Below are 15221 nucleotides of genomic sequence, written 5' to 3' on the forward strand. Positions count from 1 at the left end.
ACCCGTCTCGGCCTCCCAAAGTGCTGGGATTACAGGCTTGAGCCACCGCGCCCAGCCAAAAATAATTTTATTTTTTAATTTTATTTTGCAACTTATATTTCACCCAACTCTTATCTTGAGCCATCTTACTTAATACACTAAATATATTCTAGCATAGCTGCTAACCACTCCAGAAAAGTTACCAGGGTTGGAATCTGCTGTCTATTCTTTGATTCTGAACAAATTAATGTACTTCACCTCCCTGTGTCTGAGTTTCCTCATCTGTTATTCATGGGTTCTTATAAGGGTGAAATGTATGCATGTGAGACAGAACAGTGCCTTGTGTTTGTTTAGTAATCAAGATGTATTTTATCTTTTTTAATAGGGACATAGTAGGATATCATATGGCAGCTCCCCAACTTAACCAATTGCTGCGTATGAATACCTAGGTGGTTGGTAGTTTCCTGCTATTAGATTAATGTAGGGAAGCCAGGCGAGGTGGCTCACGCCTGTAATCCCAGCTCTCTAGGAGGCAGAGGTAGGCAGATCAGGAGGTCAGGAGTTCGAGACCAGCCTGGCCAACATGGAGAAACCCCGTCTCTACTAAAAATACAAAAATGAGCAGGGCGTGCTGGCGTGCACCTGTAGTCCCAGCTACTTGGGAGGCTGAGGTAAAAGAATCACTTGAAACCTGGAGGCAGGGGTTGCAGTGAACTGAGATCATGTCACTGTACTCCCACCTGGTGACAGAGCGAGACTCCATCCCCCCCCAAAAAAAAAGATTAATGTAGTGCTCATTCTTACATACAGTGACACTTAGCAGACAGATGGATTCTCAGAAGTCATTAGAGAAGTCAAGATTGCGGTGATTTACTCTTCTATCAATAGCCATTACCCCATTTCCTCACTAGTACTACAAATTAACAACATCGATCTTACTAATTTTTAATCTTTTTTAGGGATGGGGGGGCCTCACTATGTTGCCCAGGCCGATCTCGAACTCCTGGCCTCAAGTGATCCTCCCACCTTAGCCTCCCAAAGTGCTGGGATTACAGGCATGAACCACTTGCTAGGCCGATTTTACTAATTTTTAGTCAATCTGATGGCATCTTGGTTTAATTTTACATGTTTGGTTTTGTTGAGCATTCTTTTCATACTTAACTATTTGCATTTCCTTTTATGTAGATTAGTTATGCTCTGCATAACAAGGCTTTGATCAATGATGGACAGCATATACAATAGTGGATCCCATAAGATTATAATATCAGTATTTTTACTCTACTTTTTTTATGTTTAGATCCACGAATGCTTACTGTTGTGTTACCGTTGCCTACAGTGTTCAATATAGTAACATGCTGTATGGGTTTGTAGCCTAGGACCAGTATCTAGCCTAGGTGTGGAGTAGGCTGCACCATCTAGATTTGCCTAAGTACATTCTCTGATGTTCACACAGTAATGAAATTGCCTAATGATGCATTTCTCAGAACATCCCTGTCATTAAGCAATGCATGATAGGAAATCATGCATTTGAGTTTGATTATTACTAGATCTTCCTTTTCTATTTCTGTCACACAAAAAACAGCCCAGTTTATTTTGTCTTAACCACACAACCCTCAGACTCCTAGCTGGACTCATATGTATGGCTCTATTCCCCCAGAAGGCTAATGAAGACACATGTATTTTAATGGGAAAAACTCATAAGCTGTCTTATATTTGATCCTTACAGTAGGCTTTTTTCTCCCTCCCCGCCCAGAGATGGGGGTCCTCATCTGTCATCTGCACTGGAGAGCAGTGGGACAATAACTCACTGCAGCCTCAAACTCCTGAGGGCAAGTGATCCTCCCACCTCAGCCTCCTGAGTAGCTGGGACTACAGGCACGTGCCACCATGCCTGGCTACCTTTTTTGGAGCTGGGTCTTACTCTGTTGTTTAGGCTGATCTCAAACTCCTGATCTTAAGTGATCCTCCTGTCTCAGATTACAGGTGTGAACCACCATACCTGGCCCTTTTCATTTTATTAAGCCAATATGGACATTGAGTATCAAGAAAAAAAGAGGCTGGGTGTGGTGGCTCATACCTGTAATCCCAGCACTTTGGGAGGCTAAGGCGGGAGGATCCCTTGAGCCCAGAAGTTTGATGCTACAGTGAGCTATGATTGTGCCACTGTACTCCAGTGTGGGAAACAGAGCGAGGCCCCATCTCAAAACAACAATAAAACAATCTCTAATATGAAGTGGAATGTGAATATTTTGTGTCTGTATTTGTATGTTACCTATACAATAGAGACTCTTATCCTTTGTTGAATCAAGTGAATTTATGCCTTGAATATTTACTGAACAAGGGGAGCAATTTTAACAAGAGCTCCAGTAGTCGATCGGCCCGTAATCCCAGCTACTCGGGAGGCTGAGGCAGGAGAATTGCTGGAACCTGAGAGGCAGAGGCTGCAGGGAGCTGAGATTGCACCACTGCACTCCAGCCTAAGTGACAGAGCAAGACTCTTTCTCAAAAAAAAAAAAAAAAAAAAAAAAGATAAAGGAAATTCCTGGCCTAGAGACAATAACAAAGTAGTTCAGAGCGCTGGCTCTGGAGCTTGACCCCTTCAGTTTAAATCCAAACTCAGCTATTTATTGTATGAATTTAGGCAAGTTACTTAACTTCCCTATGCCTCAATATTTTCATCTGTAAAACAGGCAGGATAATGATGGTACTTACCTCATGAGGTTTTCAGGATTAAATGTGAAATGTGAAAAACACCTAGAGCTGATTATCTGGTATATAAGAAGAAGAACCAGATGAGTGTTAATTGCCAGTCTCCACTGTAAGCCTCAGATGTCTGGAACCTTGACCCAGCACAACCTCAAGACTTGCCATCCCTGGTTTCTGCTGCTTTCCTTATGTTAGCTCTCCTCTTTGGGACTGATCTCCGCAAACCGAAAACAGCTGCTAGCAACTCCCAGATCCCCAGGTTTGTTCTAAGGAGACTGAGATTCACTCTAGTGTCCAGTTTAAAAATCTTCTGGCCAGGCGCAGTGACTCACACCTGTAATCCCAGCACTTTGGGAGGCCAAGGTGGGTGGATCACAAGGTCAGGAGATCGAGACCATCCTGGCTAACACAATGAAACCGCGTCTCTACTAAAAATACAAAAAATTTGGCGGGCATCTGAGGCAGAAGAACGGCATGAACCTGGGAGACATTGCTTGCAGTGAGCAGAGATCGCACCACTGCACTCTAGCCTGGGCAACAAAGCGAAACTCTGTCTAAAAAAAAAAAATCTTCTAGCCGAGTGCCGTGGCTCACGCCTGTAATCCCAGGACTTTGGGAGGCCCAGGCAGGTGGATCACCTGAGGTCAGGAGTTTGAGACCAGCCTGGCCAACATGATGAAACTCCATCTCTACTAAAAATACAAAAAATTAGCTGGGCATGGTGGCAGGTGCCTGCAATCCCAGCTACTCGAGAGGCTGAGGCAGGAGAATCGCCTGAACCTGAGAGGCAGAAGTTGCAGTGAGCCGAGATCAAGCCATGTACTCTAGCCTGGGCAACAAGAGTAAAACTCAGTCTCAAAAAAAAAAAAGAAAAAAAGAAAAAAAAAATCCTCTAAGGCTGGGCGTGGTGGCTTACACCTGTAATCCCAGCACTTTGGGAGGCCGAGGCAGGCGGATCACAATGTCAGGAGTTCGAGAACAGCCTGGCCAACAGGGTGAAAACCCATCTCTACTAAAAATATAAAAATTAGCTGGGCGTGGTGGCGTGTGCCTGTAATGCCAGCTACTCGGGAGGCTGAGACAGGAGACTCACTTGAACCCCAAAAGCAGAGGTTGCAGTGAGCCGAGATCGCACCACTGCACTGCACTCTAGCCTGGACAACAGGGCGAGACTCCATCTCAGAAAAAAAAAAAAAAAAAAAATTCCTCTAAAAGATCTCTGATTGTCCTGGCTTGCATCAGATGTCCTCCCTGGAACTATCAAGCATAAGGAGATGTGTGGAGTACTATGATACATGAATCACCAGAAGAGTGCTTTCCAGGAGAAGATGGATATTTGCCCTATATAAACAAAATGTGTAACTAACGTAGAATTTCAGCCAATTTGCAAATGCCTTCTTATTTATCTATTTATTTTTTGAGATGGAGTCTCGCTCTGTCCCCAGGCTGGAGTACAGTGGTGTGATCTCAGCTCGCTGCAACCTCCACCTCCCAGGTTCAAGCAATTCTCTTGCCTCAGCCTCCCAAGTAGCTGGGATTACAGGCACACACCACCATGCCAGGCTAATTTTTTTGTATTTTTAGTACGTACAGGGTTTTGCCAGGTTGGCCAGGCTGGTCTCGAACTTCTGACCTCAGATGTTCCACCTGAGTGCTGGGATTATAGGCGTGAGCCACTATGCCTGGCCGAAAATGCCTTCTTAAAATACCTTTTGTTCTTGCTTTTTAGATCTTTTTTTTTTTTTTTTTTTTTTTTTTTTGATTTTGAGATGCTCTTGCTCTGTCACCAGGCTGGAGTGCAATGGCATGATTATAGCTCACTGCAGCCTCAACTTCCCAGGCTCGGGCAATCCTCCCATCTCAGCCTCCCAAGTAGCTGGGATTATAGGCACACACCGCCACATCCAGCTAATTTTGTTTATTTTGTAGAACGAGAGCTCACTATGTTACCCAGCCTAGTCTCAAACTCCTGGGCTTAAGCAATCGTCCTGCCTTGGCCTCCCAGAGTGCTAGGATTACAGGTGTGAGCCACTGTGCCTGGCCACTTTTTAGAAAACTTAAGACCATAGACTCCCTTTTATCCTTATTCAGAAGTTCTGCATTTTAGCTCCTTAAAGGAGAAAATAATATGACACTGAAACTAATATTAAACAATCTTTCATACCAACCTACCAACCTTCCCTTTTTCCTTATATGTCAATTTCTCTCTTTTTTTAAATTTTTTTTTATTTTTTTTTTGAGACGGAGTTTCACTCTTGTCATCCAGGCTGGAGGGCAGTGGTGTGATCCTGGCTCACTGCAACCTCCACCTCCCGCATTCCAATGATTCTGCTGTCTCAGCCTCCCAGGTAGCTGGGATTACAGGTGTGTGCCACCATGCCCCAGCTAATTTTTGTATTTTTAGTAGAGACAGGGTTTTCCTTATGTTGGCCCAGGCTGGTCTCGAACTTCTGACCTCATGATCTGCCCGCCTCAGCCTACCAAAGTGCTGGGATTACAGACATGAGCCACCGCGCCTGGCCATATTTCAACTTCTACTATAAGGCTCAGTCAAGCTCAATGATATCTAACCACTACCTATTTCCCTGATGCATTTATTAGACACTCATAACACCATAATTTAATATGCTGAATTGGTCATTCTTACATATTAAGCTAATATTTTTAGTGCTCTAAAGCCAGTTTTAGTGTCTCTATGCTCTTACTCATTTTGATGAAAGTAGGAGAAAATCAAATGAATAAAGAAAACTGAGGGGCAGACATCAAGAGGAAAAGTGTAGGTGAGAATGGGCATTGGGAAGTTTAAGAATGAAATTAAGAAACCAAAGAAGATATATATGCAATATCCATGCCATCACTTAAGGGTTTTTTGGTATTTCAGTAACTGAACACCTTTGGATAGTCCCCAAGATGGATGCATTTTAAAGGAAATTCATCCTTCTAGCAAACAGTGTTGCAGGGAGATTCCTTCCTCTTAATTCTCTAGTCTTTTTATTTAACTTTTATGAATATCTGATTTCTTTGCCCCAAGAAAACTTTTTAAGTAATATTATAGAAACCTATCTCTGACCTGATGAAAAGGATAAAAATTGGGACATTTTGCATAGAGAATGCTGTAGCTTTCTTGCAGTTTGTTACATAGAGTGGCAATACAATGAAAAACTCAGATTTACTCTGAAATCCCAGTTGTTCACCACGGAAAGCCATAGTCAACCATTTTCTAGCACCAAAACATGACATCTAGTAGGACAGAATTCTTAAAGCAAATTATACTGCTCCTTTGTAGTATGAAAAAATAAGATACTGATCTTTCCACAGGTGGTTGTTAGGCAAACCAGGGCAGAGGATGACTGAATCTTCTGCTTTCCCCTCTTCTAGAACATGGGAACAAGTACTTGTCTTTTTCACTGGTGTATGCCTAGCACCTGGAAGAGAGGACCTAGCATCTATTTGGGGAAAGGAGTGTTGGAGGAAGGGCCCGAGATTTAAATTTGGGCTTGAAGTACAGTGGTTCTGCTTTTTTTTTTTTTTTGAGACAGAGTCTTGCTCTCTCAGTTTGGAGTGCAGTGGCGTAATCTCAGCTTACTGCAACCTCCACCTCCCAGGTTCAAGCAATTCTCCTGCCTCGGCCTCCCAAGTAATTGGGATTACAGGTGCCCACCACCGTGCCCAGCTAATTTTTGTATTTTTAGTACAGACGGGATTTCACTATGTTGGCCAGGCTGGTCTCAAACTCCCGACCTCAAGTGATCCTCCCCTCTTGGCCTCCCAAAGTGCTGGGATTACAGGTGTGAGCCACCGCACCCGGCCAGTTCTACCATTAAAAATGCAATACAGCAAGCTTGACATATGGATTATGTATTAAGGCTAGACAGCGCAAAATTATATATATATATATATATATATATATATATATATATAGTAACTTAAAAGCGCTGCTGGGTGTAGTGGCTTATGCCTGTAATCCCAGCAGTTTAGGAGGCTGAGGTGGGCAGATCACGAGGTCAGGAGTTCGAGACCATCCTGGCCAACATGGTGAAACCTCGTCTCTACAAAAATACAAAAATTAGCTGGGCATGATGGCGGGTGCCTGTAATCCCAGCTACTCGGGAGGCTGAGGCAAGAGAATCGCTTGAACCTGGGATGCGGAGGTTACAGTGAGCTGAGATCGCACCACTGCACTTTAGCCTGAGTGATAGAGGCAGACTCCGTTTCAAAAAAAAAAAAAGTGCTATAGTCAAGTGCCTGAATGCCTGAATTAATAAGATAGTCCTAGGAATGAACACTACTTTTTTTTCCCTCTCTAAATCACGAAGCCTGCTTTAATTGACCCCACATAATCTACAATGGCCTTCCTTGTGTTTATCATTGTCTTTTTTTTTTTTTTTTTTTGAGACAGAGTCTCGCTCTGTCGCCCAGGCTAGAGTGCAGTGGCGCGATGTTGGCTCACTGCAACTTCTGCCTCTCAGGTTCCAGCAATTCTCCCACCTCAGCCTCCCAAGTAGCTGGGATTACAGGCGCAAGCCACCACACTCCACTAATTTTTGTATTTTTAGTAGAGCTGGGGTTTCCCCTTGTTGGCCACGCTGGATCATTGTCTTCTATACTGTTAATAATTTCTCCTTCTATTACTTCTCATTTATCTAACTAAAAGCATATTTTTCTTCGGGAGCAGAACAGTGGACTAATATGGTCCCATACCCTATCATTTTGCTATGAGAAAAGAGGGAAGAACAAGGGGAAGCGAGAAGAGCTCAGGGATTTTGAGTACATGGTCATTTTCAAGGATGAATTAAATCCATGATGAAAATTACTATTCTTTAAACAAGCAGGCTTAAATTTAAAATGGTACTATTATTATGAAACAAGTTTTAACCATTCGCTCTGTACTGAGCTGGTACTGTACTAGGTGTTGGACCCAAGTCTATTCCACACAGACATATTTCTTTTCCTGGCAGCATTTACATTTTAACATGGACGCTGGTGAGAACACTCAGTCAAACTGGATTGAAATACAGGAGTGAGTAAAGCAGACATATGCAATTGGGACACCTTGTTCAGCCAGCCAAAATAAAAGAGCATGCCACATATGAGTCATGCCTCTGGTTGCACAAGCTTTATACTAAGATATTTAATTGTACATTATAAATGGGTAAATAGTATGGTATGTGAATTATATTTCAATAATTCAATGCTTAAAGAAAAAGCTGGCTGGGTGTGGTGGCTCATGCCTGTAATCCCAGCACTTTGGGAGGCCAAGGAGGGTGGAACACCTAAGGTCAGAAGTTCGAGACCAGCCTGGCCAACATGGAGAAATCCCATCTCTATTAAAAATACAAGGTCCGGCGCGGTGGCTCATGCCTGTAATCCCAGCACTTTGGGAGGCCGAGGTGGGTGGATCACCTGAGGTTAGGAGTTCGAGACCAGCCTGACCAACAAGGAGAAACCCCATCTCCACTAAAAAAATACAAAATTAGCTGGGCGTGGTGACGTATGCCTGTATTCCCAGCTACTCGGGAGGCTGAGACAGGAGACTTGCTTGAACCCAGGAGGCAGAGGTTGCAGTGAGCTGAGATTGTGCCATTGCACTCCAGCCTGCGCAACAAGAGCAAAACTCTATCTCCAAAAAATAAAATAAAATAAAATAAAATAAAAATAAAAATGCAAATACAAAAAAATTAGCCTGGCATAGTGGTCTGTGCCTGTAATCCCAACTACTCTGGAGGCTGAGGCAAGAGAATCGCTTGAACCTGGGAGGCAGAGGTTGCAGTGAGCTGAGATCACACCACTGTACTCCAGCCTAGGCAACAGAGTGAGATTCCATCTCAAAAAAAAAAAGAAAAGAAAAAGAAAAAGTTGCAGTATGAGAAAGCAGTGAGCTGAAAAAATACTTTTAAAAATCAGTTTTTAATCTGGTTACTATTTTTCTTGCTATTGAGTTGTTTTGAGTTTCTTCTGTATTTTGGATATTAACCCCTTATTCAGATGTATGGTTTGCAAATATTTTCTCCCATACCAAAGAGACAAGAGTTATATAATAAAATGCTTAACATTGCGGCCGGGTGCGGTGGCTCAAGCCTGTAATCCCAGCACTTTGGGAGGCTGAGGTGGGCGGATCACGAGGTCAGGAGATCGAGACCATCCTGGCTAACATGGTGAAACCTCGTCTCTACTAAAAAATACAAAACACAAGCCAGGCGAGGTGGCGGGCGCCTGTAGTCCCAGCTACTCAGGAGGTTGAGGCAGGAGAATGGTGTGAACCTGGGAGGCGGAGCTTGCAGTGAGCTGAGATCCGGCCACTGCACTCCAGCCTGGGCGACAGAGCGAGACTCCATCTCAAAAAAAAAAAAAAAAAAATGCTTAACATCATTAATCATCAGGGAAATGCAAATTAAAGCCATAATCAACTATCACTGCATACTTGTTAACAATGGCTATTAGCACAAAAACAAAAGATACTAGTGTTGGCAAGGATGTGGAGAAAAAGAAAGCCTTGCATACTGTTGGCGGGAGTGTAAGTCAGTACAGCTATTATGGAAAACAGAATGGTGGTTCCTCAGAAAACTAAAAATAAAATGACCATATGATCCAGCAATCCTATTTCTGGATATATATATGTAAAGGAAATGAAGTCAGTGTGTTGAAGAGATATCTGCACTCCCAAGTTTATTGCAGGATTATTCACAATAACCAAGATATGAAATCAACCTAAGTGTCTGTCAGATGAATGGGCAAAGAAAATATATCTATATACATACACACACATGCAATGGAATATTATTTAGCCTTTAAAAGATGGAAATGCCATCATTCGTGACAACATGGATAAACCTGGAGGACATTATGCTAAGTGAAAAAAGCCAGGCACAGAAAGATAAGTACTGCATGTCTCACTCATATGTGGAATCTGCAAAGGTTGACCTTGTAGAAGCAAAGAGTAGAGCTGGGTGCGATGGCATGTGCCTGTAATCCCAGTTACTCGAGAGGTTGAGGCAAGAGCGTCACTTGAACCCAGGATTTTGGGGCCATAGTGCCCTATGGCCACTGCACTCCAGCCTGGGCAACATAGCAAGACTCTGTAAAGAAAAAAAAAAAGTAAAAGCAGAGAGTAGATTGGGGGTAAGGTGGTTATATCAAGACATTACATTGAGGCCTCACATCTGTGATCCCAGCAATCTGGGAGGCCCAGGTGGGTAGATAGCCTGAGCCCAGGAGTTCAAGACCAACCTGGGCAGCATGGTAAGACCCTGTGTCTACAAAAAATACAAAAAAATTAGCCAGGCATGGTGGTGCATGCCTATAGTCTCAGCTACTTGGGAGACTGGGGTGGGAAAATGTATTGAGTCTGGGGGGTCAAGGCTGCCACCACTGCAGTCTAGCCTGGGTGACAGAGTGAGACCCTGTCTCAAAAAAAAATCACATTGAACATTGTAAATGTATACACTTTTTGTCACTTACGCCTTTATAAAGCTGGGGGAATTAAAAAATAAAATTAAACTAAATTTTTAAAATGTCATGCTTCTTAATTATCTCCTTCATAGACTCTTTGATTTGATCATGCCATCATTTTCTGTCACCTTGAAACTTTCTCTCCTACTTTTACCTTCATGCCTTCCTTTGCTCACACTTCTATGGTGTGACATCAATTTAAAAAGTCATATTATACATCTTACAGTGTTAACAGGGAAATTATGAAAGTGTTGGTATACAATGGCCTGAACTGGGTAAATGCCTGAATCCTGGAATGCCCTGTATACCCACAAAGCTGGGCTGGGGTTTCTTACAGGTAGAGATTTCCTAGTCAGCTAGTAGAGAAATTAGGCGAGCATGGTGGTGTGTGCCTGTAATCCCAGCTATTTAAGAGGCTGATGCAGGAGGATCCCTTGAGCCCAGGAGTTGGAGACCAGCCTGGGCAACATAGTGACACCCTGTATTAGTACATTCTCACGCTGCTAATAAAAACATACCTGAGACTGGGTAATTTATAAAGGAAAAGAGGTTTAATGGACTCACAGTTCCACATGGCTGGGGAGGTCTCTACGTCATAGCCGAAGGTGAAGGAGGAATAAAGGCTTATCTTACATGGTGACAGGCAAGAGAGCACATGCAGAGGAACTACCCTTTATTTTTATTTATTTTTTTTTTTTTTGAGATGGAGTCTTGCTCTGCCGCCCAGGCTGGAGTGCAGTGGCCGGCTCTCAGCTCACTGCAAGCTCCGCCTCCCGGGTTCACGCCATTCTCCTGTCTCAGCCTCCCGAGTAGCTTGGACTACAGGCGCCCGCCTCGTCGCCCGGCTAGTTTTTTTTGTATTTTTTAGTAGAGACGGGGTTTCACTGTATTAGTCAGGATGGTCTCGATCTCCTGACCTCGTGATCCGCCCGTCTCGGCCTCCCAAAGTGCTGGGATTACAGGCTTGAGCCACCGCGCCCGGCCGGAACTACCCTTTATAAACCATCAGATCTCATGAGACTTACTCACTATCACGAGAACAGCATGAAAAAACCCACCCTCATGATTTAATTACCTCCTGTTGGGTCCCTCCCATGACATGTGAGGATTATGGGAGCAACAATTCAATATGAGATTTGTATGGGGACACAGCCAAACCATATCACACCCATCTCAAAAAGAAAAGATAAGAAAAGAATAGAGAAAAGAAAAAGAAAAGACAAGGCAAGACTATTGGGGAAATGTGTTTTGTGCTGTGTGATGGCTTATACCACAGAGAACCCAGATGCAATGTATAAGTACTGACCAGCGGACTCTGAATTTTGTTTCATATTCTGCCACATCCTCAGCTATTGGCCCTGGGATTCATTACTATGACTTCCATGTTAAGTCTTTTGGGGGTCCCCCATACATTGTTCTGACCCTACTGAGGTTGCAGTGATTTCCTACAGACTAGAAACCCAAGTGTCAGTCAAGAGAAACTAATCAGGATGAAATGTACCTTCCAAACAATTTCTGAACTTTGGCTGACTCTTCAACTTTTTGATAGAAAGCAGCTATAACTATTTTTTTCTTCTTTTTTTTTTTTTTCACTATTTGCTTACTGCTTGATTCTTATCGGTTTGTCCCTGCCCCCCAGAAAATAAAGCATACTTACTAAATTCCAAAATAAAAATGTAAAGAAATCTGTAAGGTAACCCAAGTGAAAACTTCTAAAATAAATTACTAAAGAGCTGGTGGGTTTTTAGAATAATTTCTCCTACCATGTCAATTTAACTATTATTGCCAACTTGTTTTTATTCAGCAAAAAGCCAGCATTTTAATTCTCAAACACAGGAAACAAATATCTTTAAGATAAAGACTCTTATTAGAAGATTGTAAATCAGTGGCTCATGCCTGTAATTCCAGCACATTGGGAGGCCAAGATGGGAGGATCACTTGAATTCAGAGGTCGAGGCTGCAGTGAGCTGAGATTGCACCAGTGCACTCCAGCCTGAGCGGCACAGCAAGACCCTGCATCAGAAAAAAAAAAAAAAAAAAAAAAAAAAAAAAAAAAAAAAAAAAAAAAAGTCTTTAGAATTGGACAGAAGTTTTTCTGAAAAGCCTCACATTTTATGCTCATAGAAAGGACTCTTGGGCCGGGCACGGTGGCTCATGCCTGTAATCCCAGCACTTTGGGAGGCCGAGGCGGGCGGATCACAAGGTCAGGAGATCCAGACCATGGTGAAACCCCGTCTTTACTAAAATTACAAAAAAATTAGCCGGGCGCGGTGGCGGGCGCCTGTAGTCCCAGCTACTCGGGAGGCTGAGGCAGGAGAATGGCGTGAACCCGGGAGGCGGAGCTTGCAGTGAGCCGAGATCGCGCCACTGCACTCCAGCCTGGGCGACAGAGCGAGACTCCGCCTCAAAAAAAAAAAAAAAAAAAAAAAGAAAGGACTCTTGGACTATACTGGTCAACTAAATATTAGGAGAAAAACAAAACTTTATGTAATCATCACAGTGCTTTCATTTGTAGCATACAAGATACAAAAGATGCTTAAATAAATAACTACCCTGGTTGTACAGCAGAATGGCTCTACGTCCTCACCAGTGAACAGACAATTACAGTAAGGGTGTAAAAGATAGGATGGGAAAAATATAAAATTATATCTCAATTTTCATATCATTTGTCTCCTATACTTTAAATAAGGTATCACCCTAGATTAATAATTTATGTGAAGACTTATGACATACTTTAAATTGTCTTAGCTTTAGTGATATGCTTCCTAAGAATATTTCTTGCTTGCTTGCTTGCTTTCTCTCTCTCTTTCTCTCTCTCTCTCTTTCTTTCTTCTTTTTTAAAATAGGGTCTTTCTGTGCCACTTAGGCTAGAGTGCAGTGGTGACATTGTAGCTCACTGTAACCTTGAATTCCTGGGCTCAAGTGGTCATCCCACCTTAGCCTCCTGAGTAGCTAGGATTACAGAAGCATGCCACCATACCCAGCTTTGATGGTTAATACTGAGTGTCAAATTTATTGGATTGAAGGATACAAAGTATTGATCCTGGGTGTGTCTGTGAGGGTGTTGCCAAAGGACATTAACATTTGAGTGAGTGGGCTGAGAAAGGCAGACCCACCCTTAATCTGGGTGGGCACAATCTAATCAGCTGCCAGCACAGCTAGAATATAAAGCAGGCAGAAAAATGTGAAAAGAGAGACAGGCCTAGCCCCCAGCCTACATCTTCCTCTCATGCTGGATGCTTCCTGCCCTCGAACATCAGACTCCAAGTTCTTCAGCTGGGATTCAGACTGGCTCTCCTTGCTCCTCAGCCTGCAGATGGCCTATTGTGGGACCTTGTGATCGTGTGAGTTAATACTCAATAGACTCCCATATATATATATATATATAAAATGGTAATTTATATATATTTATATATATTTTAGTAATTTATATATATTCCATTAGTTCTGTCCCTCTAGAGAACCCTAATATACCAGCTACTTTTTTTTTTATTTTTCATTTTTTGTAGAGAAGAGGTCTTGCTATGTTGCGCAGTCTGGCTTCCTAAGGATTAATACATATGTCATACTGTAGGTGAGATCTTTTTAAAATTTTTTCTCTCCTCTAAGTGATGTATAAGAAATGATCTATTTTTATGAAAATAGTTATTTTCTTTGATATTAGCCCCAAATAATTCACACTATCACTTAGGTCTTTTGATGCCTACTAGTTTTACCCTAACACAGAGGTTGGCAAACTTTTTCTGTAAAGGACCACATGGTTACATTTTAGGTTTCCATGAGAATGATGTTTTCTGTTGTAACTACCAACTCTGCCACTAGCACAAAAGCACAACAGATGAATGAGCGTGGCTGGGTTCTAATAAAACTTTACTGACGCTGAAATTGGAATTTCATGTAATTTTCATATGTCATGGAATATTATTCTCTTGTTTATATTTTTCAGCCACTTAAACATTTAAAGATCCTTCTTAGTTTTTGCATCACTATAAAACAGGCAGCTGGTCATATAGAAATAGGCAGAGGGCTGATTTAGCCTGAAAACTATAGTTTGACATTATTCCATAGCAGGGGACCCCCCCCATCACCGAACCTAGGGCCTCGCACTGGTACCAGTCTGTGGCCTGTTATGAACTGGACCGCACAGCAGGAGGTGAGCAGCAGGGGAGCCAGCATTACTGCCTGAGCTCTGCCTCCTGTCAGATCAGCAGCAGCATTAGATTCTCACGTGATCAAGAACCCTATTGAGAAATGAACATGCTAGGTGTGAGCTCCTTATGAGAATCTTATGCCTGATGATCTGATGAACTGATGAACAGTTTCATCCCAAAACCTTTTTCCCTGTCCCCTAACTCCATGTCCATGGAAAAATTGTCTTCCATGAAACTAGTCCCTGGTGCCAAAAAGGTTGGGGACCACTGTTCTACAGGATTAAGGTGTGCAGGTAAACCTTTCCTCTAAAAGAATCTCTACTGGCTGGGTGTGGTGGCTCATACCTGTAATCCTAGCACTTTGGGAGGAGGAGGTGGGCAGCTCACTTGAGTCTAGGAGTTCAAGACCAGCCTGGGCAACATGGTGAGACCTCCCCCCCGCACCCCCGTCTCTACAACATGGCATACCTAACTTTTTTGGTTTTGTTCTTTTTTTTTTCCTTCAACTTTTAAGTGCAGGGGTACATGTGCAGGATGTGCAGGTTTGTTACATAGGGAAACAAGTACCATGGTGGTTTGCTGCACAGATCATCCCATCACCTACATATTAAGCCCAGTAACTATTAGCTATTCTTCCTGGTGCTCTTCCTTCAACAGGCCCCAGTGTTGTGTTGCTCCCCCCATGTGTCCATGTGTTCTCATCATTCAGCTCACCCTTCTAAGTGGGTGTTTGGTTTTGTGTTCCTGAATTAGTCTGCTGAGTTAGTGTGGCTTCCAACTCCATCCATGTCCCTGCAAAGGACAAGATTTTATTCCTTTTTATGGCTGCATAGTATTTCATGGTGTATCTGTACCACATTTTCTTTATCCAGTCTATCATTGATGAGCATTTAGGTTGATTCCATGTCTTTGTGTATGTTCATTGCAGCAATATTC

The sequence above is a fragment of the Rhinopithecus roxellana genome, chromosome 6, assembly GCF_007565055.1.
Source record: "Rhinopithecus roxellana isolate Shanxi Qingling chromosome 6, ASM756505v1, whole genome shotgun sequence".
Taxonomy (NCBI): Eukaryota; Metazoa; Chordata; class Mammalia; order Primates; family Cercopithecidae; genus Rhinopithecus; species Rhinopithecus roxellana.